This window comes from Rattus norvegicus, chromosome 17 (genome assembly GCF_021556685.1).
Source record: "Rattus norvegicus strain SHRSP/BbbUtx chromosome 17, alternate assembly SHRSP_T2T, whole genome shotgun sequence".
NCBI classification, from domain to species: Eukaryota; Metazoa; Chordata; class Mammalia; order Rodentia; family Muridae; genus Rattus; species Rattus norvegicus.
Window position 1 is genome coordinate 14,097,524 of NC_141550.1, and position 27,557 is coordinate 14,125,080.

The 27,557-nt window shown below is 47.0% G+C and overlaps 2 pseudogenes across 1 annotated transcript; one reads left to right on the plus strand and one right to left on the minus strand.

Annotated features, from left to right (window-relative positions):
- Positions 1-954: 954 nt before the first annotated feature.
- Positions 955-8,688, minus strand: LOC102556474 (uncharacterized; annotated as a pseudogene).
- A 3,731-nt stretch (positions 8,689-12,419) lies between these two features.
- On the plus strand, positions 12,420-22,156 carry LOC120097800 (thymosin beta-10-like; annotated as a pseudogene). Its single transcript, XR_015641493.1, has 2 exons — positions 12,420-12,496; positions 21,686-22,156. The product of XR_015641493.1 is annotated as a thymosin beta-10-like, transcript variant X2 (transcript).
- The last annotated feature ends 5,401 nt before the right edge of the window (positions 22,157-27,557 follow it).

Consider the following 27,557-nt stretch of genomic DNA (forward strand, 5'->3'; position numbering starts at 1 on the left):
CTGTAATGTGCCCTCTAAAAAAAAATGTATAAAAGGTGCTTGCGAGTTTCGGATCGCCTCCAGCCTCCTGCTCAAGAGACTGCTGAAGGTGGATCCCCGAGCGCCACAAAAATAAACCTCTTAGTCTCATTGTCTCACTCAGGGGTCTCCTGGCAGGTAAAGACCCTCTGAGGCTTTATGTAAGCCTCCTGTTTCTGTCCTCTGAGGTGTCTCCACTATCCAGATGAAAGCTTTGCTGAGAAAAGGGATTAACCCTGTGTGGTGGTTTGAATATGCTTGACCCATGGGAAGTGGCACTACTAGCAAATGTGGCCTTGTTGGAATAGGTGTGGCCTTGTTGGAGGAAGTTTGTCATCATGGGGAAAGGCTTTGAGAGCCTATGCTCATGTTCTGCCCAGTGCAAAAGAGAGGCTCTTTGTGGCTTCCCGCAGAAGAGCAGTCTCCTTCTGGCAGCCTTTGCATCAAGATGAAGAACTCTCAGCTCCTCCAGCACCGTGTCTGCCTGGACACTGCTGTGCTTCCTACCATGATGATGACGGGCTGACCCTCTGCAACTGTAAGCCAGCCCCAATTAATAATTTTTTTTTTTATAAAATGGTTTTTTTTATAAGAGGTAATGGTCATGGTATCTCTTCGCAGCCATAAAACCCTAATTAAGACACCTTGGATCTCCTGCAGGAATGTCTTACTGTTCTGTTGCTGCGATAAAATACCCCAACAAAGGCAACTTAAGAAAGGATTTGTTTTGTCTCACAGTTTGTGATACAGTGTACGGGGAAATCAGAGTAGAAGGAACACCTCAAAGCTCCTAGTCAGTCAGGAATAAAGGGTGATGAATCTCTGTTGCTCTTTGGGATCTTTTCTCCAGGTATTGAAAGACCCCTGAAGGGAGCCCCCCACTCAAGTCTCGGGAAAGACACGCACCCAGTAGGACACAGACACCGACCTGCTGTAACCACACGAGGAAGATTTATTGTAAGCGAGATGAAACGAGAGCTCAGGCCAGCATGCTGGGGTCGAGACTCGTACACCACACAGGGAGTAGAGGAGTTCGACCCCGACCTGAATTTTCACAGAGCTTATAAAGGAAAAAACCACAAACCAGGGGGATCAAGAGGGAGGGAGGAGGGGAATTCCAAAACCATAAACTGCCCATACAGTTAGGTCATATACTAGTCATGTGTAACACTAGGCAACACACCCAGGACTTTGTGACATTGTGATTAGGGGTAGTGACATTTTACAGGGCCATTGGACCATTGTGGCCGGAGGCTATGGGTCATTGTGGCTGTTCCAGGAAACTTTTCATGCAAGAATGTTCCGGGAACCATTGTACAGCAAGGGAGGGGTGAAAAGTTCATGTTCTCACAGACCCTACTTCTTCTTTTTGGGTAGCTAGGCCCCTACTTCTTCTTTTTGGGTAGCTAGGCGGCTTATTATTAATTTTTAATCCTTCATTCCCCACTTCTTCTTTTTCATCAGCTCTAATCTTAGAGCCATTGTTCATCCCATTGTAACTCTTGGTACTGTTGTCGCAGGACCAGTACCTGAACAGCACTCACTCTTTCTTTTATAAATGCCACCAGCCTATTGAGTATACATGGCCCGAAAGTAAGTAGAAGCATGAGAATTATAATGGGCCCAACTAAAGTAGAGAGGAGAGTGGTTAACCATGGGGACTTATTAAACCAACTTTCAAACCATCCCTGTCTGTCTTCTCTTTCTTTTTTCCGTATATCTAAGCGCTCTCTAAGTTTAGCCATCGAATCCTTGATCACTCCAGAATGATCAACATAAAAACAACATTCTTCTTTTAGAGCAGCACAGAGTCCTCCTTCCTTGAGGAATAATAAATCTAGTCCTCTTCTGTTCTGTAGTACCACTTCAGACAGGGAGGTTAAAGACTCTTCTAGTTTAGTTATAGATTGTTCTATGGATCTAAGGTCAGTATCCACAGTAATTCCTCATAATATTGGGGGGTCTGAATTAATGCAGCGGTACCCGTACCAACTCCAGCCGCTATCCCCAGTCCCATGAGTACTGCAAAGGTCAAGGTGATAGGCTCTCTCTTCCAGCGACCTCGGTGATCAAACTCATCTACAAAAGAGCTATCATCATGATATAGGAGTCTAGGAACGAGTTGAACCAAAATACAGTAATCTTTGGAAGTATTGAAAACAGAAGTTGATACACAAGGAGTGAGACCAGTGTTGCAGGCCCATACTGTGTCTAGGGGGGGTACTAGATACTGATTACCTTCCGTAGGCTGGACGGTTTGTGTTTGATTACAAAGGTGCTGTTTATCATGAGGTACCTGGCCTGAACAAAGTCCACTTCCTGAGACTGCTGTTAGAGTTAACTTTCTGTTTTCCCCCCAAGGGCATTGAGAGGAGTCTGTTGTTTTGTTGTAACCCCTGGTCTGAGCAATACCTTCATAATATGGGGGGCTAGAGGCATAGCACAACCAACAAGACTGAGTAACGTTAGGATTGGTACGATTCAGGACCAGGAATGCCCCTTGTATTAAGCTAAACAGACGATTTTCAGTGTCCGGGGGTATGGGAGTATTTGAAGTGGAGGGAGGTTCTTTAGCTAGGACATTAGGACCTACAGGTTGGGCTGGGGGGCTACTGAGGCTTAAGCGAACCATGACTGATGATCCAGGCTTGTTATTATAGTCATTAAAAACTACCCCCCATCTCATGCCCCTTATCCATGTTTGGGTATCATAATTTTTACCAGTGTCTGTAAATTTGATCCGAATTCTATCTAAATCAGCAGGGCGACAGTCAAACCTTTTATATGGTTCTATTATGACATACCTCCCTGGCCCAGAGTTTTCAAAAGAAAAGGTAGCCTTGTCATGAGTGTATTCGCTGTCCCATTTCCAATCACCGTCATTGGAAGAAACACAACTCCATTTAGCACAATAATGTGAGGCTGGTCCCCCACATATAGTCTGCTTATTATGCTCTGGGCAGCAGTAAAACCCATAGCTTCTTACTTGATTAGGGGGAATGGAAGTGGGGATAATCTGTTTGAGGCAGAAAGCTAGGTCAGGCCACCATGTCCCTGGCGGTGCTATTTTGGAAGTGGTGAATAAAACCTGATCCAGAGCAGGACCAAGAACCTGCCAGGTTAGAATTAAAGGCTGATGTGGGTTGTAATTTGGTAGGTAAACCTGACCTGAGTGAGGAGCAGTCTTAACTGAATCATCTGGTGGGTGCTCACGGTCAGGTCTGGTGGTTTTGGCGTTGGGAACATGAGTAGTAGTGGGGCCTCGGTTTGCATCAGCAGCAGCAGCGACGGCAGCAGTGGCGGCTTTGGCGGCATTGGCGGCGGCAGCGGTCTGGATGATTTCCGGTTTCGATGGCGTGGGTTTCGGAGGCGTGGGTTTCGGAGGCGTGGGTTTTTTAGCTGGCAGCGGAGGATTCGCAGCTCCTATGTGTCCTGGCCATATTCCTGTATCTTGGCTCTTTACCTCTGCGGCACAGGCGAAGCTTAAGAGGATTATTAGTAGTTGCCACCATCCAGTTGTTGTCTTCATTTTGGTTGGGTGTCTTCTTGACGTGGGAGGCGTGTATCCAAGCAGCGATCCCATCCACCTTTACTGCCGTGGGGGTGGTCAGCAACACCAGATATGGTCCTTTCCACCGAGGCTCCAAGGTGCCAGCTCGATGTCGTCTGACTAAGACCGAATCTCCAACTTGGAACCTGTGGGGCACCTCTGAAGTTCCCGGTGCGTAGGCTTCTTTTATCTGGTCCCAGATCTGTGTTCTGATGACTTCCAGAGCCTTTAGATGAGTAAACAAAGCAGAGGATGAGGAGGAGTCAGCACTGGGATCCAATATCCCACTGGACTCAGTCAAGGGGGGCAGTCCCCCATGGAGAATCTCATAAGGAGTGAGGCCGAAACGTCCGGGTGTGTTTCGGACCCTAAGAAGCGCAAAGGGAAGGAGAGTCACCCAGTCTTTACCACCGGTCTCAATGGCTAATTTAGTTAGGGTCTCTTTTAGAGTTCTATTCATTCTTTCTACCTGTCCTGAACTCTGGGGTCTATATGCACAATGTAATTTCCAATCTGTCCCCAGTTGCGAGGCCAATCCCTGACTTACCTGGGCAACAAAAGCTGGCCCATTATCCGAGCCGATTACCTTGGGCACCCCAAACCGGGGTAAGATTTCTTCAAGAATCTTCTTGGCCACCACCTGAGCAGTTTCGGATTTTGTGGGGAAAGCCTCCACCCATCCTGAAAAGGTATCAACAAAGACTAATAGATATTTATTACCATATTTTCCTGGCTTTATTTCAGTAAAATCCACTTCCCAATGGACTCCTGGTCGGTCTCCTCGTCTTCTTTTTCCAGGTTCTTGATAGGGCTTAGCGGCGTTAGTAAGTGTACAAGCCTGGCAAGAGTCAACCACCTGCCTAATTGTTGAATTTAAATTTAACACATGGTATTTAGAAGCTTTGACAAGTTGTTTTAGTTTATCTGCCCCTAAATGAGTCAACTGGTGCAGTCTCTGAACATAACTTATTCCTTCTTTTGTTGGCAGGATCACTCGCCCATCCATAGTCCGCGCTACCCCATCAAAGCTGAATTCTTGAGCTTGTTTTCTGCAAACCATATTTTCTAATATTTTAAAATCATTGGCTGAATAAATGTGGTTAGAGTCATCAGTAACTGGAGTTTTTACTGGAGTCTGACTCTTTTCTGCTAATATTGTTACCTGCTGGGCCACCTGTTTTGCCACGAGGTCCGCCATTTGGTTCCCTTTTGTTATAGGATCTTCTCCTTTTTGGTGACCTGGACAGTGAATAATGGCCACCTTCTTTGGCAAATGTACTGCCTCTAAAAGGGCTAAAATCTCTTCTTTGTTTTTGATGTCTCTTCCCGCCGAAGTGAGTAGCCCCCTTTGCTTGTAGATGGCTCCATGTATATGGGCTGTAGCAAAGGCATACCGGCTGTCGGTATAAATGTTAATGGCCTTACCTTCTGCCAATCGCAAGGCCTGAGTCAAAGCCACGAGTTCAGCTTTTTGAGCTGAAGTTCCTTCTGGAAGACTACTTGCCCAGATTACCTGTTTTCCATCTACCACTGCCGCTCCCGCTCTCCTTTTTCCTTCCACCACAAAACTGCTACCATCTGTATACCAAGCAGGCACACCTGGCCATGGTCGATCAGTCAGGTCCTTTCTTGTTCCGGTTTCTTCCGCCAAGATATCGACACATTGATGTATTGGGGTGGAGTTATGTATCTCAGGGAGAAGAGTAGCAGGATTAAGAATGGCAGGTGGGGCGAAAGTCACTCGTTCATTCAGTAACAGGCTCTGATAGTGAGTCATCCGGGCGTTAGTCATCCACCGGTCCGGGGGCTGCCGCACAATACTCTCCAGAGCATGGGGAGCAATGACAGTCACATGCTGACCTAGGGTAAGCTTGTCAGCATCTTTAACAAGTAAGGCCACGGCAGCAATGGCTTTTAGGCAGGAGGGCCATCGCTGGCGACCGGGTCTAACTTTTTTGACAAGTAGGCTACCGGGCGTTTCCAGGGCCCCAGAGCCTGAGTTAAGACCCCGCGGGCTACTCCAGCCCGTTCATCAACATATAAAGTGAAAGGCTTAGTCAAATCTGGCAAGGCCAGAGCAGGGGCTGCCAGTAGTGCAGCTTTTATGTCCTCAAAGGCTCTTTGGTGCTCCTCGGTCCAGGTGAATGGGACCTTTTCTTTTGTAAGAGGGTACAAAGGGGCTGCCAGTGTTGCGAACCCCGGTATCCAGAGTCTACAAAAGCCCGCCGTCCCCAGAAACTCACGTACTTGTCGCGGAGTGGTGGGGGTCGGGATCTGCATCACAGTTTTCTTTCGAGCTTCGGTGAGCCACCGCTTTCCTTCTCGGAGAGTGTATCCTAGGTAGGTCACCTCGGTGCGACACAGCTGAGCTTTTTTAGCAGACACCCGGTACCCCAACTCACCCAATTCATTTAGGAGCCTTTTGGTCCCCTCACGACACAGTTCCTGGGTTGAAGCAGCAAGCAGTAGGTCGTCTACATACTGCAAGAGAGAAATCTGGGGATTTTGTGCCCTAAAAGGCGCAAGGTCTCGATGGAGCGCCTCATCAAAGAGAGTAGGGGAATTTTTGAACCCTTGGGGCAGCCGTGTCCAGGTCAGCTGGCCAGTGTGTCCTCCTTCTGGATCTCTCCACTCAAAAGCAAATAGTGGCTGGCTGTTGGGATGCAACCGAAGGCAAAAAAAGGCATCCTTTAAGTCTAAGACAGTGTACCAAGTCCGCTCTGGTGGTAGGGAACTTAGTAAATTGTAAGGATTTGGAACCGTAGGGTGGATGTCCTGCACCCTTTTGTTAACTTCTCTTAAATCTTGTACTGGTCGATAATCATTAGTCCCAGGCTTGCGCACAGGCAGGAGAGGAGTGTTCCAAGGGGATTGGCAAGGCACTAGAATCCCTAGTTGTAACAGTCTCTGAATATGTGGCCGGATGCCTTCTTTAGCTTCCCTACTCATAGGGTATTGTTTGACTGAGACTGGAGAGGCATCGGCTTTTAATTCTACTACTACTGGCGGTACTTGCTTGGCTAACCCCATCCCTGTCTGCTCCGCCCAGACTTCGGAAAAAGCAGACAGCCACTCGGGGGCTAGTAACTGTTTGGGATTCTGCTCATGGAGGCGGTATTCTTCTTCTAAACTTAAAACCAAACATGCAACAGGGGCCTCTTCCCAGGTTACTTTCGGCCCTTTTGAGGTGAACTGTACTTGAGCCTTAAGTTTGGTTAATAAGTCTCTTCCCAGTAGGGGCGTGGGGCATTCAGGAATCACAAGAAAAGAATGAGTCACTTGGCTTTTCCCTATATCTAAAACTCGTTTAGTGGTCCAGGGGTAAAGTTTACTACCAGTGGCTCCCATCACCATAGTCTTCTTTTGCCCCAATTGTCCCAGTGGCTTGGTCAAAACTGAATGTTCTGCTCCTGTGTCTACTAAGAAATCAACAGGAGTCCCCTCCACAGAAAGAGTTACCCTAGGCTCGGGGAGGGGAGTCGAGCCCCGACTTCCCTAGTTCTCTTCAAAGGCCAGTACCTTGGGTCCTCTTTGTTTCTTTTTAGGACAGTTTCTGGCCCAATGTCCTTTTTCTTTGCAGTATGCACATTGATCATTTTCGAGCTGCAGTCTTTTTCCTCCCGGAGGTCTTCTTGCTCCGTTGCCCAGGTACCCTGACTGTCCCTTCTCTATCCTTTTGTCACCTACTACTGCGGCCAAAATCTTAGTTAAGTTCCTCTCCTGCCGGCGATCACGCCGGTTCTCTCTCTCTTCTGCCTCTTTCTTTTCTCTCTCTTGTTTCTCTTCCTCTGTTTCCCTCTTATGATACACCTTCTCTGCTTCTTTTACTAGATCTCGCAAAGTGTAGTCCTGGAGCCCCTCTAACCTCTGCAGCTTTCTTTTAATGTCCGAGGCGGACTGCCCAATGAAAGCCATGGCTACAGCCGCTTGCTGTCCCTCCGAGGAGGGGTCAAACGGTGTATATCTCCTATAGGCCTCCATCAGTCGCTCTAAGAAAACAGAGGGCGGCTCTGCTGGTCCCTGAAGAACTTCTCTTACCTTAGCCAAATTAGTGGGTCGCCGAGCGGCCCCTTTGAGCCCCGCCACTAGAGTCCGGCGGTATACTGTGAGACGCTCCCTACCTTCCGCAGTGTTGAAGTCCCAGGCTGGGCGGGTCAAGGGGAAGGTTTCATCTATAAGATTGGGGAGATTAGTGGGGGTCCCGTCTGGTCCGGGGACATTCTTTCTGGCTTCCAACAGGATCCTCTCCTTCTCCTCTGTGGTGAAGAGGGCCTGCAGGAGTTGCTGGCAATCATCCCAAGTGGGCTGATGGGAAAACATAAGGGACTCAAGAAGCCCAGTCAAGCCCGAGGGATTTTCTGAAAAAGAAGGGTGATTAGTTTTCCAGTTGTATAGATCAGCTGAAGAGAAAGGCCAGTACTGCAAAGGGACAAGTTCATCGGGGCCTGGCGGGGGGCCACCAACATAGGCACGGAGGGGCAGGGCAACAGTGAAATCTCCTTCTGGGCTGCGGCCTCTCCGGCTCCGTGTCCCCGCCGCAGGCGCCCCCACCCCGTCCTTCTCGACAGGTGCCGGGACCGGGGGTGCAGATGGTCGCGGCAGAGGATAAGGGGGAGGCCGTGGCTCTGTCCACAAAGGGTCCTCGATCTAGGGGTAGATCTTCGGAGGTGCCGAAGGGCCTGCCGACGGTTGGGTCTGCTTAGGTTTAGCTGCCGCAACCGCCACCGTCACTCCGGACCCCATGGTCCAGGGCTTAACCCAAGGTGGGGGATTCTGGACCAGGTCCTGCCAGACGATGATATAGGGGATCTGGTCGGGATGTCCTCCTATTTCCTGAAAGATAATGCGCTTAACAGCGAAAACAAGAGACAGGTTAAAGGTTCCCTCTGGTGGCCATCCTACCTTAAAGTCCGGCCATTCGGATGAACAAAAAGTCTGCCAGGGTCCCTTCTTAACGTCTACCGAAAAATTGTGAGCTCTAGTCCTTACTTCAGTCCAGTGATCCAGAGTCAAAGTCAAAGGAGTCGTTACTTTCTGTCCCATGTCGAGCTCGACAACACACACCACACACACGAGCACAAACAAAAGAGAAAAAAGAAAACAAAACCGACGTCGACTTCATGTCGACCAGAGGCACTGAAACTGATCGGCAGGTCGCAGACCTTGCCTAACAAACCGGTCGTCAAGGAGTAAAGTCCCCTCTGGACCTATCAGATGGGGTTCACCAGGCGTCCCTGGTCCCCCCTTGTGTCCTCCTGGGATGTCTCCCAGGGCGAACGGACGGTGGATACCTGGACACGTCTATCCCTTTCCACCCCGCTCTCCTTCCTGGAGCGCGGTCTCACTGAGCGTCCGCAAAACCGAAACAGCGATCGCACCAGATTCCCAGACAGAACATAGACACAGACCCAGACACAGCGCTGAGATAAAACAGAGAATCTTACCTCCAAGTGGGTCTAGGACCCCTGGGTGGTCGCGCCGATCCCGGACGAGCCCCCAAATGAAAGACCCCTGAAGGGAGCCCCCCACTCAAGTCTCGGGAAAGACGCGCACCCAGTAGGACACAGACACCGACCTGCTGTAACCACACGAGGAAGATTTATTGTAAGCGAGATGAAACGAGAGCTCAGGCCAGCATGCTGGGGTCGAGACTCGTACACCACACAGGGAGTAGAGGAGTTCGACCCCGACCTGAATTTTCACAGAGCTTATAAAGGAAAAAACCACAAACCAGGGGGATCAAGAGGGAGGGAGGAGGGGAATTCCAAAACCATAAACTGCCCATACAGTTAGGTCATATACTAGTCATGTGTAACACTAGGCAACACACCCAGGACTTTGTGACATTGTGATTAGGGGTAGTGACATTTTACAGGGCCATTGGACCATTGTGGCCGGAGGCTATGGGTCATTGTGGCTGTTCCAGGAAACTTTTCATGCAAGAATGTTCCGGGAACCATTGTACAGCAAGGGAGGGGTGAAAAGTTCATGTTCTCACAGACCCTACTTCTTCTTTTTGGGTAGCTAGGCCCCTACTTCTTCTTTTTGGGTAGCTAGGCGGCTTATTATTAATTTTTAATCCTTCAGTATAAAGTCTAAGATCCAACCAAGAAATGGCATCATCATCATCAGAAGACAGATCTGATCTCTCCACCTCACTAAGGCAATGCCTCCATAGGCATGCTCAGAGACCCATCCCTCAGAAGACTCTAGAGTCCGCCGGTTGACAACACTAACCAGCCCTGATCTTGCATAACGTGGAGTCCAGGCTGCACAGGAGACAGAAGTCCCTCCTTCTTCAAGTAGATTGGCTGAAACTGGTTTTGGTCTAAGATCACTGGCAGGGTGATCTTATACAACTTCTAATATTCATTGTGTGTATGTGTGTGTGTGAGTGTGTGTGTGTGTGTGAGAGAGAGAGAGAGAGAGAGAGAGAGAGAGAGAGAGAAACCAACATCTCTTTTTTTAATTTATTTTTTAAGATTTTATTTTATTGTATGAGTACACTGTAGCTGCCTTCAGACATACCAGAAGAGGGCATCAGATCTCATTACAGATGGTTGTGAGCCACCATGTGGTTGCTGGGATTTTGAACTCAGGACCTCAGGAAGAGCAGTCGGTGCTCTTAACCACTGAGCCATCTCTCCAGCCCCCAACATCTCTTTAAAGCCACAATAGTCAACAATTTCTGTAGTGAGCCATATTGGATTTGGGCCTGGCCGATTTGTAACTGCATGGCCACAGTAAAAGTCATGGGATTGTTGGACAGAGGCCTCTCCCATGTATTTACGGCACAGGAAGAAAAGACCAAGTAGTAAACACCCGGTGTCTCCACTGCATGACCTCTGCTGAGCCCGGCTGATGCATGTGGAACTGACACACCTGGGCCACACCTGGGTGGTGGTCAACTTACTTCTGCCTTTTGCTTCCTCAGCCTTTATCCTTGAGATTTAGGCTGGTCTTCTGGGATTTCTCCCTAATTAATTCAGGTCTCCTAGTCTTTTGTTACCTAAGTCACCAGCCAGGTAGTCAGGAGCCAGGGTTTCCCACTGTGCTTCCCAGTTATTTTCTACCTGGAGACTTGGGTATATAAGTGGTGAATAAAGCTACAGGAGACTCTCACTCTCTCTTCCGCTCTCTCTCCTTCTTCCCTCTCTCTCTCTCTCTCTCTCTCTCTCTCTCTCTCTCTCTCTCCCTCCCTCCCTCCCTCCCTCTCCCTCTCTCTTTTCCTCTCTTCCTCTCCTGGCTTGACACGATAACCTGTGTGTGTGTGCATGTTTCTTTCATCCCGTAGGCTTTTGCCCTATTCTCGGTACCAAGTCGGTGCTGGCACCGACAAATTTCCATGACAACAAGGAAGGAACTATAAGGAAAGAAAGGAGTCTCTGAATGCCAGGAAAATCTCCACCCCTTTCCAGAAAGATGCAGACACCCCTCCCTTTACTAGCCAATCATCCTAAGGGTTGAAAAGTTGGTTCAGGAGTTTATCTCCCAACAATAAAGCCTCTTTGTTACTCAGTTGGTTTGGATCCACATTTCCAATCAAAGGAGGAAAAGACTGCATACTTAACAAGGCTTCGACTCTACAGAAGAATGTTTAGGGCCTGTAGCCACCTAGACTTTTAATTTGATCCCTGGCCATATCCCACAGTTGAGGTGAGATGGAAAATAAGGGACTGTTTAAAAAAAAAAGACATGGAAAGGAAATGGAGCCCCTTGCCCCTGCTGGCTGAGAATTTAGGGAGGGCCAATATTCTATAAATCTCTCCCACCTTGTTTTAGGCCTGCTGTATTCCCGGGATTTAATGGCCTTCCCATTTCCTTCTGATCCTTAGTGCTAATTCTTTTATAGCTAGCCAATCATGAAAGACTGTGAGACCAGCTCCTACGTAGATAGGGAAAGACACAACCTCCACTTGCATTAGAATAAAAACCAAGGGAGCCTCTAGCCCCAGTATGCTCTCTAAGGTGCTTTGGGCTGTGGAGGGAATTGGCTTATAGGCATGTTTCCCCACACCTGGTGTCTGCGGTACTGGAATGAACCCAGGGATTCATGCATGCAGGGCAAGCACCCCACACCCAGCCAAACCCAGCCATTTTCTACCGTAGCTCAATGTCTGGCAACTGGAGAGTATCTGACTCCTCCAGGCTTCCCTCCCAACACCAGTGCTGAAGGAAGAGAGCCACAGCCCTTCCACATCCTGGCCAAACATATATCAAATGAACCCCCAAGAGATCTGGAGGTACCCTCCCCCAGGACTATATGCTTAAGCATGTTTCTGCCGTGTGTAGGAAACTCCACATGGTGCTGGGGAATGTTCATGTAGTGCAAAATTCTAAAGACGCACAGCAATAGCACGGTCAGCCCCTCGCACTCCCTGCCTGGCTTTCTTCCCAGGTCCCCTAGTGCACTGTCACCCCTCCTGAATTACTTTCTGCCCAGCCCATGAATAACTGCTTTTCAGAGTTACCTTCTTCGAGAGGCTTCCCCTGACAGCACGTGATCAGAGCATCCTCGTGACTCGCTCTCCCCTGTATTGGATGGCCCTGATCCCATCTGTCATGTCAGCCATGCTTTGTTTGCTTGTCTATGTCCGGGGCCTTCGCCCACGGTAAAGGTCAAAGGGCGGGGATGACTTCCACATTTATCATCAGCCTACTCCCTAGACAGCAGTCGGGAATCCACAATCCCTACTTCTCTTGTAGGAATTGTCCTGAGGGTGCTGGGTCACGTGGGCGTGTTAGGTCAGAGAACCTGTGAAAGCCTTTGAAGATGACAATATTGTGGGATGGGTTAAGCTCTTCTTATTCACTTGTAAGGAGTTGTGTCAAATATCGAAAGTTCAGAGAGCCAGTGAGATGGGTCAGTGGCTACAGCCTCACAAGGGAGAACCAGAGGTGGGATCCTCAGCACTGATGGACAAGAAGGTAAGCCTGGTCATTGTAATGTGCTGTTGGAACTCACTAAGACGCTCACCGGTCAAGACTTTTGTTTGTTTGTTTGTTCGTTTTTGTTTGTTTTGAGACAGAATTTCTCTGGCTGTCCTGGAACTCCCTCTGTAAACCAGGCTGGTTTCAGACTCGCAGAGATCCATCTGCCTCTCCCCCACCAGTGCTGAGATAAAAGACATGAACCACCACCGCCCAGCTCCATTCCAGGCCTTCAAGCAAGTCTGACTAAAGTGTCCTCCAAGGCCACTTGTCTGAGAATGGGCTGGCCAACCCCAGAAAGAGCAAAACAGCCCCAAACGAAAAACACTGTGTCCTTGAGAACAGATAAAGAGTAAATGATTTCCAAAAGAGAGGTTACTATTGTTCATCCCACGATACAAAAGTGCCTGCAAGAGGGTGAGGCAGAAGTTGTCTGGTAGGAGACTCAGCTGTGGAGGGGAGGGCTCAATTAGAAACTCCAGCTAACTGCCTCGACTTCCCCAGTCAGCTTCTTCTGTGTGTTTTGGGCACACCCTTTGATATTATCTCTGTCTAGTGCTGTTTGTTCTTTCCCTTGGAAGGGAAGCTTCCCTGAGGGGACACTCTGCTCTGCTTGGGGATTCTCTGTTGTGAAATCCAGCTGGCTGTCTCAATGGTACCTCTTCCCGTTGACTTCTGTTTCATGTTTTTTTAACGCCACAGTGGATGTTCTTCTCCTTACCTGCCTCTCTCCCTAGCTCTTGTGATTTACTCTCACGTTGCCTTATCACAGACCTAGTAAACTCATTCAAAAATGACAGTGTGACTACTGGAGACCATGGTACACACTGCACAGAACAAACAGCCTTTGTGCTTCTATTCACAGCACCTACTGTGGGGTGTGTGTGTGTGTGTGTGTGTGTGTGCGCGCGCGCGCGCATATGTGTGTCAGGTCTAAAGGAAACTCCATTTCCCCAAATCCAAAAGGCAGAAGGGACAAATGGCTGTCTGAGGTGCCTGTCACCAAAGCGCATGCTGGCCTCCAGGCTCCCTCAGTGTCACAAATACCTGTCACACATTTCAAAATCCTCCTCCCCCGGCCCTAAAGTCTGCACAGTTTGACCATACTCTATAATGGGAATTTTGGTTTCTTGAAAAAAAAAACAGAAATCTTATAAAAATATGCTTTTCTTTTATTCCTAAGTACGGGACATGGGGCTGCTGCTTCCGACCGTCCACAGCAGCTGACTATGATTTGCCTCATGCTCTAGCAGGGGCATGGTTTCACCAGCTGCAAACAGTTCCTATGATTGTGTGATATTTGGAATTCTGGGGACTTTTCAGAGGATATATAAATGTTAGAGCCCTGATTCGGAGGTGGGGTGGGGTGGGGTGGGGTGGGGTGGGGTGGGGTGGGGTGGGGGTTGTTGGTTGAAGTTTGTGAAGTGGTTGCATGCACAGAAGAAACAACAAGAAATCGGCTATCCTGATGGTGAGGATCAAACTTGTCCCAAGGAACCTAGTGCCCCTAGTCAGCAAGAAGTAGTCTAATGAGTCATCTAATGATAACATCGGCTCCCTACACCTCCTTTTTCTTTCTTATCTAGTGTTAGGGGGTTGAGGAAGAAAAAAAAGTGAAGAAGAGGAAGAAAGAAAAAACCCACAAAGTAGCAAAGACAAGCTACAGTACTCTCTAGTCCCTCTCTCTCTCTCTCTCTCTCTCTCTCTCTCGTTCAGTCTACTTCTTCCTCTCTCTCTGAACTCTTCCAGATGCCTCTGGCTGTCCTCTCTCTCTTGTCCACTATTAAAAACGTTCCCTTAACTACACCACGGAGTGCTCATGTCGTCAGTTTATACAATATGTATGCATTTCTGTGTGTATGTGGAGGCCAGAGGTCGATAGGTGTTGTTCTTCAGGAAATATCTACTTTGTATTTTGAGATCTAGTCTCTTATTGGAGTTTGGAGCTCATAGGTTTGACTGGACTTGCTGGCCAGCAAGTCCTAGATACCCCTGTCATTGAATTATAAGCATGTAGCACCACCACTGGCCTTTAATGAGAGTTCTGGGGGCTGAAATCAAATCCTCCTGCTTGCACAGTAAACATGCTCGCACAGTTTATGGACTGACTGAGCTATCTAGTCTGGTAAATATTTTTACCCCAACATCTCGGGCTTGTTGCTCCCAGCATGACAGCTTTTACATCTCTAAGGACACCGTGCCTGCTGTTAGGAACCTAAGCGAAACCAGTTTGTGTGACTTGGGATAATATAACGCCTGAGAGAAAGGAGCTTCAGACCAACCTGCTCTGATAAGAACTAAACCTCAGAAGTAGGCTCGGATGTGTTCAGAGACCAGGCACATTGCAGCCCAGATAAGAGCCAAACCCAAGACAGGTTCTGTCTTAGTCAGAGTTTCTATTTCTGCACAAACATCAGGACCAAGAAGCAAGTTGCAGAGGAAAGGGTTTATTCAGCTTACACTTTTTTTTTTAATCTTTATTAACTTGAGTATTTCTTATTTACATTTTGATTGTTATTTCCCCTTCCCGGTTTCCGGGCCTACATCCCCCAACCCCTCCTCCTCCCCTTCTATGGGCTTCCCCTCCCCATCCTCCCCCCAACAATCACATTCACTGGGGGTTCAGTCTTGGCAGGACCAAGGGCTTCCCGGTAGGATGATGTCACAGGTGAGGCAGGTACAGGATGGAAGGAGGCCTGTCATTGGAGGAGAAGGAAGGATGGATGGGCGGGAGAGAAGTTTGAAGGAAGAGGAGGAGACTAGGGGAGAGAGGAAGAGATAGGGCGGAGGAGAGGGGCTGAGAAGCCGTGGCAGGACAAGATGTTAAGATTCTGCTCTGTGTATTTACAGGTTGTTATTAATGTTCTCAAGGGATGGAGTACCGGGATTTGTATGTTTAAGTGGGCAATTATATCTTACCAATTGGATCTAAGATTATTGTGTTGTGTGTTCTTTTATGTGAGGGTTTGAGTGTAGGAAAGTGTGTGGCTGGGATGTGTTTCCGCCAAGATAATCTAGCAGATATCTGGGCACCGCGGTACAGAGCTAGCGGGGTAAAAGACACCGTTACTCTTTATTATTTTCATATTTTTACAACAACACTTCCCCTTCCACTGGTGCTCTTACTAGGCTATTCATTGCTACCTATGAGGTTGGAGCCCAGGGTCAGTCCATGTATAGTCTTTGGGTAGTGGCTTAGTCCCTGGAAGCTCTGGTTGGTTGGCATTGTTGTTCATATGGGGTCTCAAGCCCCTTCATCAGCTTACACTTCTAATTGCTGTTCATCCCCACAGGAAGTCAGGACTGGAACTCAAGCAGGAGCTGATGCAGAGGTCATGGAGGGATGTTACTTAGTGGCTTGCTTCCCCTGACTTACTCAGCTTGCTTTCTTATAAAACCGAGGACCACCAGCCCAGGGATGGCACCACCCACAAAGGGCTGGGCCCTCCCCGCTTGATCACTAGTTGAGAAAATGCCTTACAGCTGTATCTCATGGAGGCATTTCCTCAACTGAGACACCTTTCTCCATGATAACTCCAGCTTGTGTCAAGTTAACACACAAAACCAGCAGTACAGGCCCAGATGTGCTATGAAAAGGTGCCATTGATGTGTTAATTAACCGATCCAAAGTTGTGAACCTTTGTAGCACAAAGCTACCACCCAATGAAATGATACAAAACTTGGAATTTTGGAAATGGTCTCTAGGATCACACTGCCATGCTCCTAAAACAAGGCTTCTCTAGCCTGTGTTCATACCCATAGGCAAGAGATTGGCCTCTTTAAATGGCCACGGCCTCAGTGACCGTAGAACGTCATGCACCTTCACTGGGTTCACACATGCCAGCCTGTCAGACTAGGCACTGGCCAATGCACTGAAGGATGTTCTGGAACTCCTTCAGTGCCATCTTCCTATCTTACCACAGCTCAAGGCCAAGCCCGAAAGCTTCTGACACCTCCTCACTGGAGAAGATTTGTTTGTTAATCCCAACAGGTGAGAATAAGACCACAACCACAATCTTGGAGCCAAATTTGAAATAAGTTTTATTAAATACTGACCAGGAAGGCACTGATCAGAAACACATCCAGGGTTTCCAGACTATGTCACTGAATTATGTTAGATAGGATCTTATAAAAGCAAAGCCCACAAGTGTGTACTTCCCACCTTTGTTCCGTCGGGAGTAAGCAAACATCCTGACATACTTCCGCCTAAAATACTTCAACTACCTATGACCAAGCACATCCTCTGTAGTTGGAGTGACCAAGCTTCTTTACAGAAACCCAGGGCATGTTATCTTACATGAACTACAGTTCCCAGCATTATAGGAAGTTATCTGTCCTTGGGCAAGTTTAAAGATTAGAGGCATTCTTGTTTTATAGATATCCTAAGCACAGAAATTTAAGGGTAAACCATGACATCATCCCTCATATCTCTCCTGTGAGTTGTATCCTGGATCAAATCCTTGACTCTGTGGTGGGAATCTGTTTATAGTGGGAGCTAATCACCACTGGTACCCAGATGGAAATGTGTGAATCTTGTTAAGGCATCAAGGATGCAAGGGACAATAGTAATTTAGCAAAAACAGAAGGGTGAAGGGCCCTGCAGTGGCTGACCTCAGAGTCACTATCCAGGACAAGCCTGAAAACAAGAATGGGACCAGTCCTTTATTTCATCTGAGTCCCCTGTTTTGCAATGTGGTTTTGTTGTTTTGCTTTGAGTACAGCCTGATTATCTTTATTGGTTCCCAAGCGATTTGCATAGAAACAACTTTTTTTTTTCTTAAAAACATTGTCTTGGGGGTTGGGGATTTAGCTCAGTGGTAGAGCGCTTGCCTAGCAAGCGCAAGGCCCTGGGTTCGGTCCCCAGCTCTGGAAAAAAAAAAAAGATGAAAAAAAAAAACATTGTCTTAGTTGGGGTTTTATTGCAGTGAAGAGGCACCATGACTACAACTCTTATCAAGGAAATCATCAAATTGGGGCTGGCCTAAAGTTTCATTATCATACTGGAGGGAAACATGGCCACAGGCAGGCAGACATGGTGCTGGAGAAGATGCTGAGAGCTGAGAGTCCTACCTACATCTTGAGGGGAAGGCCACAGAAGTGAAGACTGAGACACACTGGCCAGACCTGGGCTTATGAGACCTCAAAGCCTCCCCACAGTGACCCATTTCCTCCAACAAGGCCACACCTACTCCAGGTGAAAGACTAGCAAAGACTCAGACCCCCTAGCAACAGAGTAGAGCCAAAAATGTAGGTCAGCCAGTTCAGTGACTCTGTTCCAGGAACTTGACTGACCACAGAACTGATGACTACACTAGCCGGTCCAGCAACTCTGTTCACTGACCATAAAAGTTAGATTAAAATCTTGAGAACAATCTTGAGAACCAGGGAGTTTCCCCTTGTGATTTTTCACTGGTATTCTCAACATTTTCCAATGACACCCTCCCTACCCCCTTGGGTTGTGGTTTCCTCCTTTAAATACCCCTTCTCCCAGCTACTTGGGGTCGCATTCCTCTACCCCTGCTTGGGATATGAGTCTCGACCCCAGTGCACTGGTTCCTATCAATAAACTTCGTGGGATTACAGCAAGGACGGTCTCTCGTGAGTTCTTGGGGGGTTGCGTCATCCCGAGACTTGAGTGAGGGTCTCCCCGCTCCAGGGGTCTTTCACAGCAAGGCCATGCCTCCTAAATGTGCCCCTGTGAATGGGTCAAGCATTTACACATGAGCCATTCCCATTAACAGCACCACAGCCAAACGATAACCTTGTTCCGCATAGGGCTGGTCGAGTATCATGTAGACAGCTACTTCGGCTAATGAGTCTACCTGTTGATACACCTGGTTCTGTATGATTTTAACAGATCCCTTTCTGATAAGGAACCTGGTGGTCAGCATGACTCCCCAGTTATATAGGCAGACATTATAGGCAGCCATTTTGTCCCCCTTTCCAGGGAGTTTCCTTTGAACTTAACATTCTAACTTTTTGTTGCGGATACAGGACAACATATACTCTCTTCTGTAACTACTTCCTGCTGAAATTAGGGCTTTGTTGTCAGGGCCCGGAAGGCTGGGATGTTAGTCAATGGCCAGGAGGGGACTCAGGCAATGGGTCATTCATTAGAATCATATTTCATGGACCTAGCTGAAGAGACAGGGGGCGAGGACATCATCTGGATGGATGGATCCCCATCAGCCTTCAGAAAGTCCAGGGTTCCCAGCCATTTGGTTTTAGTCTGCAGCTGATTCCTGCTTGGTTCCTGTCGTGCCTCCAAGTGAAATTCTTTTGGGATAGATACAGACTAGAGACAGAAGTTAAAGTTTAGGAACTTAAAGGGAAATCTTACTTTTGGAGCATCCAGGCCTATAATCCTGGTAGATGGGGAAGAAGAAGAGTCCCAAGACCAGAGGGAGAAAGAGATCCTCAGGAATAGGCAGGCTGGGGATTTTATGACTCCCTGATGCTTACATAAAACGTGTCAGTTTACAAAAGAAAGATAGGAGATTTAGTTATATTTCATTACCAGTGCTTGGTACTCTGTACTGAAATCCACATGGTCTGTAAAAGAGCTGGAGTAGACTCACACCTTTTTTTTTTCTTTAGATATTTATTTATTTACTATATACATGAGTACACTGTAGCTGTCTTCAGACACACCAGAAGAGGGCATCAGATCTCATTACAGGTGGTTGTGAGCCACCATGTGACTGCTGGGATTGAACTCAGGACCTCTGGAAGAGCAGTCAGTGCTCTTAACCGCTGAGCCGTCTCTCCAGCCCAGACTCATACCTTCGAGTCACAACAAAAGTTATGGCTTTGGGGTAAAAAGCATGAACTTTTTTTTTCTGTCCAGAAGGCTGGATATATAGATCGGGCAGGCATATTTTTAGCCCAGTGAGACGTGCCTTTAAGTTTACACTTAAATCCAAAGAAATCCAAAATTTTGTGCTCGTGACTGTGGTGTAGTCAGTTCTTCACCAGGGCTAAATTAATAGCTTATCAGAACTCCATTAATGTTAAGACTCTAAGCCTCTGAAATCTTAGGATAACGAGAACATCGAAGGGAGAAAGAAATCTGAAACATTTTTTTATTACCTTCAACGACTTTCTTGCACCTTTACAACTTGTCTTTACACCCTTGAAGCACTTTACTAGACCCTCGGAACTTACATAAGCTTAGAATCTTTTCACCCGTTTGTTAATTGTGAGACTCCAAGCTTGATTATCTAGAGCAGTCTCTGCAACTAGGATACCTGTTTATCCTTTCATGTGAGGCCGATTAGCAGGGCAAGCCTGCCCGTCTTTCTCAGCAGGAGAACGCTCTAGAATAGGCAAGGCCTGACTTTTACATATGAGGTGAACTAATAAGGTTGCTCCAGCCTTCAGGGAAGCAGCTGGTTTGTCCTCTGCTGCCAAACTTACAAAGCCACCTAGCTCTCAACACCACCGGAGATCTAAAAGGAACAAATTACAGCTAGAAAAAAATAAACCAAACGGCCTCTGTATCAATTAAAATGATGGAGACTTACCAGCTACCTGCAGAGTCACCTAATAGACTTCCACGGTCTCCATGCCTTCATGGTGGGGCAGAGGTCTTCATTTGTGACACAGAACAGCATAGGCTTGGCTGCCAGACCCAGAAGGTGTGAGAAATGTTCCCGTGTATGAGGCACCTGAGAAAATTGGCCTACGTTGACTCAGGCAGAGTTGGGCAGTCAATCCGACAGTAGCCACAGTTTGCAGTCAAGGCACGGGGCAGTTTACCCCAGTGGTTAGTGTCATCCCAATCCAGGTCTGCGGTTCGTCTTCTTAGGGTCGTGGTTTGCAGCTGGCATTTTGTCTTCTACAGGACGCATTTCCCACAAAACTGTCTATGCCCACACCGACAGGGCACCGAGAACCGGGCGTAAACCTGCGGGATTAAAAAACACACACATGACGGTTATTCGTGTTAAGAAAGATTGTCCACTCTGTGGTTTTATTTTTCGAATATCTACCCCAAGTTGACCTGGTGGAAAAATCTGGGAAGCACAGGGGAAACCCAGCTTAAGGCTTCGGTAACAAAAGACCGAATACTGTCCCCAACTTACTGGGGAGAAATCCAGGAAGTCCAGCCTAAATCTCAAAGACAAAAGACAGGAATGAATTGACCATCGCCCAGGTGTGTCAGACTGCTCCTTTGTTAGGAACAAAAGGCTTCCACGTGCATCAGCAGGGCTCAGCAGGGGTCAAACCCTGCAAGGGATCCAGAAGGGTCTGACAAGGGGGGTGAAACACTGCAGGGGACCCAGGAGGCTCTGACTCAAAACGTTGTAAACACCGTAGTGACCAGATCTCCTAGATTTGATTAGAGGGCCATCTATTGAGGATACCCAATTTTTAAACAAACTTCCTCTGTTGGAAGTTTCAACTTTTGTCTTTGTTTTATTTGCTTTAGGCTGGCCCTTGAAAACATGCAGGGAGGCTAAATAAAACCTATTCGTGTAATTAAGTGCACTAATCCTTAGCACAATCCAGCGCAAGGCCCTGGGTTCGGTCCCCAGCTCCGAAAAAAAAAAAAAAAAAAAAGAATTTGACGCCTTACGAGGCGACTGACCATAATCTTGTGTGTGTGTGTGTGTGTGTGTGTGTGTGTGTGTGTTGGTTTTTTTTTTTGAGCTGGGGACCGAACCCAGGGCCTTGCACTTCCTAGGCAAGCGCTCTACCACTGAGCTAAATCCCCAACCCCATCTTGTGTGTTTTAATCATCTTCTCAGTTGACAGTAAGTTAGAAGCTTTAAAAAATATATTAACAGTTTTTTCTTTTTTTTTTTTTTCGGAGCTGGAGACCGAACCCAGGGCCTTGCGCTCGCTAGGCGAGCGCTCTACGGCTGAGCTAAATCCCCAACCCCAACAGTTTTTTAATTGAAGCTCTTTTAGCACCAAAATAAAACTTTAGATCATGAATACAGTCCACAGGGAGACTGGTAACTTTACTTTTCTCGTCCTGACCTAACACACCATTACAGAGTATTCCAGTTTCCGGTGTTTAGTGTTTGGTGCTCATAGCTGCGGCCCTAACTCCTTTTCCTTCTATTTACTTTTCTAAGATTAAATATTACTAAAGGTATCATAAAGTATTTTAAACCTTAAAATGTCTCCTAGCCTTCTAGATTTAAACTTTTAAAGAAAATACCCCGTCTCTTGCTGCAGCAACGCGAGTGGGAGCACCTGGAGCGCGAGCTTGGAACGAGAATCCACGAGTTGTAAGAAAATGGCAGATAAGCGGGACATGAGGGAAATCGCCAGCTTCGATAAGGCCAAGCTGAAGAAAACCGAGACGCAGGAGAAGAACACCCTGCCGACCAAAAAGACCATTGAACAGGAAAAGAGGAGTGAAATCTCCTAAAAGCCTAGGAAGATTTCCCCACCCCACCCCTTCATCTCCAAGACCCCCTCATGATGTGGAGGAAGAGCCCCCTCCAAGATGGACGCGAGCCACAAGCTGCACTGTGAACCCGGGCACTCCGCGCCGATGCCACTGGACCGTGGGTCTCTGAAGGGGACCCCCAGCCCCCACTAATCGGACTCCCAAATTTCACCAGTTTGCCCTGGGATATTATAGAAAATTATTTGTATGATTGATGAAAATAAAACACACCTCGTGGCAAAAAAAAAAAAAAAGTCTCTTAATTCTGGGCTCCTACAATAACAAGAAAATCAATTATCCTTTTTTATTTCAAGAGGAGAGAGAGAATAATCAGGGAAAAATTACATTCTGGACAAGACAAAACCAAACTCCAACGGGACAAACGCCTCAGTGCTCAATATCTGGGATTCACTCACAACCCTCTGGGCTTCCCCAGGCAGTTTGGATCACCTCTCTGACTCCACTTTTGGAAGCGCGAACCACCCACCCTCTAGGCCCCAACCTGCTCCATTTCCTTGTGACTTTTGCTCCTCATGGCCATCCCAAGGCACTGGCATTTCCACACATGCTAGGTCCCTCTTCGGGGCTATCTCTAAAAGCCCCAGCCCTGCCACACAGAGCCCAGCCTCAGCCACTCTCCATGACCCCTTCATGTCTGTGAATTCAATAGGGCATGGGTGACGATTCCGTTACAATGTTCAGCTGCCAGCACGAAGTACACTCTTGAGTATGAATTCGAGGAGGCGAAGCTTTAATACATTAGACGATCGTTGGTTTTGAATCCTATCTTTTATAAATCTTGTCTTTATGACTGTTCTCAGGACAAGAATTATCATACAAAAATTCACCCTAATTCAAAATATCTCAGAGGCCTGTTGAGGCCTCCTTGCTTGGTTTACACCATGGGGTCCCCTTTAATCAAGATGGTGGTTAAAGTCACATGGCACTAACCTTAGTAAAGATGGCTGCCAGCCATGTGTTTGCTTCTGGATGGGGGGAGGGGTCATCACCTAAGATGGCAGCCAGCCACTTGTTTCTTATATCTCAAGATGGCGTCGTGCTACTTGGTTCCTTTTAAGATTACCTATGCATATATTTTTAACTATCAAACTCTTGTGTTACGAATTTTTTTAAAGATTTGTTTATGTATTTATTAATTATATATTAAGTACACTGTAGCTGTCTTCAGACACACCAGAAGAGTTCATCAGATCCCATCTCAGATGATTGTGAGCCACCATGTGGTTGCTAGGATTTGAACTCAGGACCTCTGGAAGAGCAGTCAGTGCTCTTAACCATTGAGCCGCCTCCCCAGTCCATGTTATGAATTTTAAGTTAATTTTTGTTACAAATTTTTAGCCGTACCCAATAAACCCTTGAGAAAGTCCACATAGTCCCACACATCTAGAGATAAAGTTTATATCTTAGCAAAAGTTTTAGGCAGTCCAATGAAGCTGATAGTCTTTTTTTTTTAAACACCTGTTTTGTGTTGCTCTCTTTTCCGTGCCTCCGAGTCAGGTGGCTGCTCTGACACAGGATAGAGAGGAAACGTTTAAATGAGGGTGGATCTAGAGAAGGGGGAGGCATGAACCAGCTCCAGGGCCAGCTTTTCAATAAAGTAGACCAGCATAAAAGAACTTTAATATTATCCACACCCAAAAGACATTGAATCCCCGATAAACTGAATCCAAAGACCAGAAAGCTGAGGGATAAATTTTGAGCTTTGGCCATCTAGGTGGCCATGACAGTGCTAGTGGCAGTTGTTGGTGGTAGAGACTGCAGAAACAAAACCAATAAACACAGGACACAGAAAACTCAAGCATTCAAAGAAGACCAGTCAGAAACAAGCGTGCAGTGGCCAGGCCACTGTCATCCATACAGTCAACTGAGCCTGACCCATTTCTGTATTGGCTCCCAGGTTTAAAACAAAATGTCCGCAAAGACAAAACAGACAAGACACAAAAGCAGACGAAGAACCTCAGGTGGGTCATGAGACATCTCCCTTTTTGCCCTGGATTGGAGACTCTTGGGTCCTGTTGGACCACTCCTCATCCCAGATTGGGATCCCAACAGAACGAGATGCCACAGAATATTATTATCATGACTTGACAGGTGTTTGCTGCTTTTCTCAGCACAGTGGTTCACTCTGATGTCTGTAAAACTGAAAGGACACCTCAGAGCATTGGAATGCCTCAAGGTACACATCTCCTGAGGTGGTCCTGGATCCCTGGAGTCCCAGAGTGAAAGTCCAGCTTTAGAATTTGGGTGGGGCAGGCTGATCTCGCTGGGGCCTACAGAAAATGTTAATTCTGGGTGAGAATAATTCCACTATCACGATTTCTGAGCCAAATTAGAAGCAAGCTTCATTATATACTAACCAGGTCCATTCGCAGGATTCCCAGAGAATGGCACCAGATTACACTAGACAGGGGCTTATTATATAGGCTGAGGCAATGTACCTTGGTCTAATCAGAGTCAAGCAGCATGTATCCTGATGTACCTCTGAAAGACCCCCAGAGTGGGGAGACCCTCACTCAAGTCTCAGGATGACGCGACCCCCCAAGAACTCACGTAAGACCATCCTTGCTGTAATTTACACGAAGTTTATTGATAGGAACCAGTGCACTGGGGTCGAGACTCGTATCCCACACAGGGGCAGTGGAGTTTGACCACCAGTAGTTAAGAGAAGGGGAATTTAAAGGAAGAAACCACAACCCAAGGGGGTAGGGAGGGCGTCATTGGAAAATGTCAAGAATACCAGTGAAAAATCACAAGGAGGAGCTTCCTGTTTCTCAAGATTGTTTAACTTTATGGTCTGCTAGTTCCTGGGAGAAGCTTCCTGCTTCTCAAGGTTGTTCTCTAAGATTTTAATTTAACTTTATGTTCAGCTAGTTCCTGGGAGAGAGTTGTCAAACCGACTGGTGTAATTGCAGTTCCAGGGCCCGACCAGTTTCTTTCTTCTGCTCTAAATTTTTGTCTAGGGGGGCAACCTTAAAACCTCTACCTTTCACCTCCTGCCTACATGGGATCAAGCATACTCTGTGCATTTGGGGCAACCAAGCTCCGTTACACAAGTGTACTGGCTGCATTTGTGTCAACTTGACACAAGCTGGAGTTATCACAGAGAAAGCAGCCTCTCTCAAGGAAATGCCTCCTTGAGATCCAGCTGTAAGGCATTTTCTCAATTAATGATCAAGGGGAGAGGACATTGTGGGTGGTGCCTTCCCTGGGCTGGTGGTCTTGGGTTCTATAAGAAAGCAAGCTGAGCAAGCCAGGGGGAGCAAGCCAGTAAGTAACATCCCTCCATGGCCTCTGCATCAGCTCCTGCTTCCTGACCTGCTTGAGTTCCAGTCCTGACTTCCTTTGGTGATGAACAGCAATGTGGAAGTGTAAGCTGAATAAACCCTTTCCTCCCCAACCTGCTTCTTGGTCATGATGTTTTGTGCAGGAATAGAAACCCTGACTAAGACAACAAGTGAAGACACAGGGCTTGTTACCTTACATGAGCAATAGTCCCCAGCATTTCAAGAAGTTATCAGTGCCTGGGCAAGTGAGGCCTACAGGTTACTGACATTTTTGTTTTATAAATCTCTCAAGCACAGTAATTTAAACTTAAAACATAAGGCTACCGCTCAAATATTCCCCAGTGGGAACTCGTAGCAGCATTTTCTGCCCAATCAACTGTCACCCATTTGATGAGATATCTGCTTAACTTTTTTATTACCGTTGCATAGTAAGGGACGTCTGCATGAATAAACTGAACACATTAAGAAGACAAATCCTGGGTAGGCATCATAAAAGCTCACACACAGCCTGTGCTCTCTACTGATGCCGGAAGACAGCTTCTTTCGAAAGTGTTGGAGAAGTGGAGTTTCTCAGGTCATTTGTTTTAATAGACACCTGTACAATGCTATCAAAATGTCAGTTCTTTGACGGTGTCAAGGCGGGCTTTTCATATCCCACGATAATTTGGATTTGCATTTCTCGTATTAAAAAAAAAAAACCTGGAGAGCAGAGTGTGATGGTTGCTCCAATTTCAGGACTTACGAGGTTGAGACAGGGAGATCAAAAGGTCAGGGTTATTCTGGGCTACATCGTTTATTAGAGGTCAGTAGGAAAGTCTACCAGATCCTGCCCCATCCATCCCCAAAACGGGGAGAGAGAAGAAGTGGGAATTGTGGCTGGTGCTAAGGCACTGACCTCGTACATGTAAAGCCCCAGCTACAATCCTCATCACACACCAGCACCAACGGAATCTGTTAAAAAACGTGGTGGTGTATGACTAGTCACAGCCATTGGGAGGTGGAGGTGAAGGATCTGGAACTCATGGCTGGTCTCTTGCTACACAGTGAGTTTGAGGTCAGCCTGAACTACATGAGGTGCTGTCTTAAAAAACAAACAAACAAACAAACAAACACAATTACAATAAAAACACACGTTCTTTTCATGTTCAAAGGTGGAAGTTAGCCAGCATGGTGGTGTGCTTGCCTTTAATGACAGTACTCAAGAATCAGTCTCTGTGGTCTGAGACCAGCCTGGTGTATGTAGCAAGACCCAAGACAACCAGGGTTACATAGTGAGACCTAGTCTCAAACAAATAAACAAACGATAAACGTGCAAGTCATTTGACCCTAAGCAATCAAATAAAAGCCTTAGAACTACTAAATGAGTTCTGCAAAGTTGAGCTGTGTAAAATCAATATACAACTGTCAATTGCAACACACCCCTTCCCCCCAAAAAAGCAGGCCACAGTGCTTCAAGCACTTATAATCCTAGTACTCAGGACAGAGGGGCTGAGGGGCAGAGGGCAGAGGGGCAGAGGGGCAGAGGGGCAGAGGGGCAGAGGGGCAGAGGGGCAGAGGGGCAGTAGGATTATTTACCACTTTGAGGCCAGTTTGGTTTTCACCCATAGACCCTGTGTTGTTCTTTTGAGTTTTTGTTTTGTTTTGTTTTGTTTTAGGAAAAAAGAAGAAAAAAGTTAGTTGCATTTCTATACGGGAGCAATGAGCAAGCTGAAAATGAGATTATAAGACAGCTTCATTTAATAATAAATTCCAAAGTAATAAAATATGCAATGATGAATTAAACAGATGAAAGACAAGCATGGAAATTCACGTCTGTAACCCCAGTATTTAGGAAATGAAGGCAGGAGACTTGCCCTTGCTCTCAGAAACCGACAGACAGGCAGACAAGACACGCACATACACACCAAATAATGAACAAAGGAAGTGCAAAACTTATGAAAGGGATGAAGCATTGCAAGGAATTAAAAACCCGAATGCATTTGGAGATCGTCCCAGTGCCTAGGGCAGTCAAGCAGGCTAGGACACACGTCTGTTGTGTGCAAACCTTAGATTCTATTCACAAAACTCAAAAAAGAAAAGGACGGAGAGAAACAGCATGTCCCCGAGTCAGAAACGAGACGGAAAGCGGACTTTCAGGTTGTTGACCCTGGAGTAGCATTGGGGAGGGAGAAAGCCTTCTCTGCAGAGGAAGAACTCAGAGTCAAACAGCTTTTTTGCTATTGCACTCGGTTTTGAAGGCAGCTGTGGGCTGGAGAGATGGCCCAGCGGTTAAGAGCACTAATTGCTCTTCCAGAGGTTTAAGTTCAAATCCCAGCAACCACGTGGTGACTCGCAACCATCTGTAATGGGA